This window comes from Penaeus monodon, chromosome 23 (assembly GCF_015228065.2).
Source record: "Penaeus monodon isolate SGIC_2016 chromosome 23, NSTDA_Pmon_1, whole genome shotgun sequence".
NCBI classification, from domain to species: domain Eukaryota; kingdom Metazoa; phylum Arthropoda; class Malacostraca; order Decapoda; family Penaeidae; genus Penaeus; species Penaeus monodon.
Window position 1 is genome coordinate 42,138,392 of NC_051408.1, and position 380 is coordinate 42,138,771.

A 380-nucleotide genomic window follows, 5' to 3' on the forward strand; every position below is an offset into this window, starting at 1 on the left:
TTGATGTAGGTTCGTAGTCGATTTGTCACAGAAAACGGAATGAACTAATATATAAGAGGGGTAACTACAAATAACACGCAACTCATTTCAAAAGGAAGAGAATAGCAGGATAATCACATGAATCTGACCCTTATTAGATCTATTATTAGAAAAAAAAAGAGAAAAGATGGGAAATCTGAAATGACGTAGGGTGAGTTTAAGGGAAGTGAAAGGTTGGTAGATTTATCGTTAATGAAAATAAAGGGGATCAAAATGAGATTATAAAAAGGATTATCGTAGAAGGCAAATTAAGATTTGATATATACGTTATCAGGAAAGATATGAATCCATGGCAGCAGTCGCAATTAACATATGAACGTAATTTATCAGTAATCCAAAGG

At 32.9% G+C, this 380-nt stretch overlaps 1 protein-coding gene across 1 annotated transcript in view; it reads right to left on the reverse strand.

Annotated features, from left to right (window-relative positions):
• The window catches only part of LOC119588091 (neural cell adhesion molecule 1-like), an 85,634-nt gene that overhangs the window by 1,514 nt on the left and 83,740 nt on the right, over window positions 1-380 (reverse strand). The window lies entirely within an intron of this gene.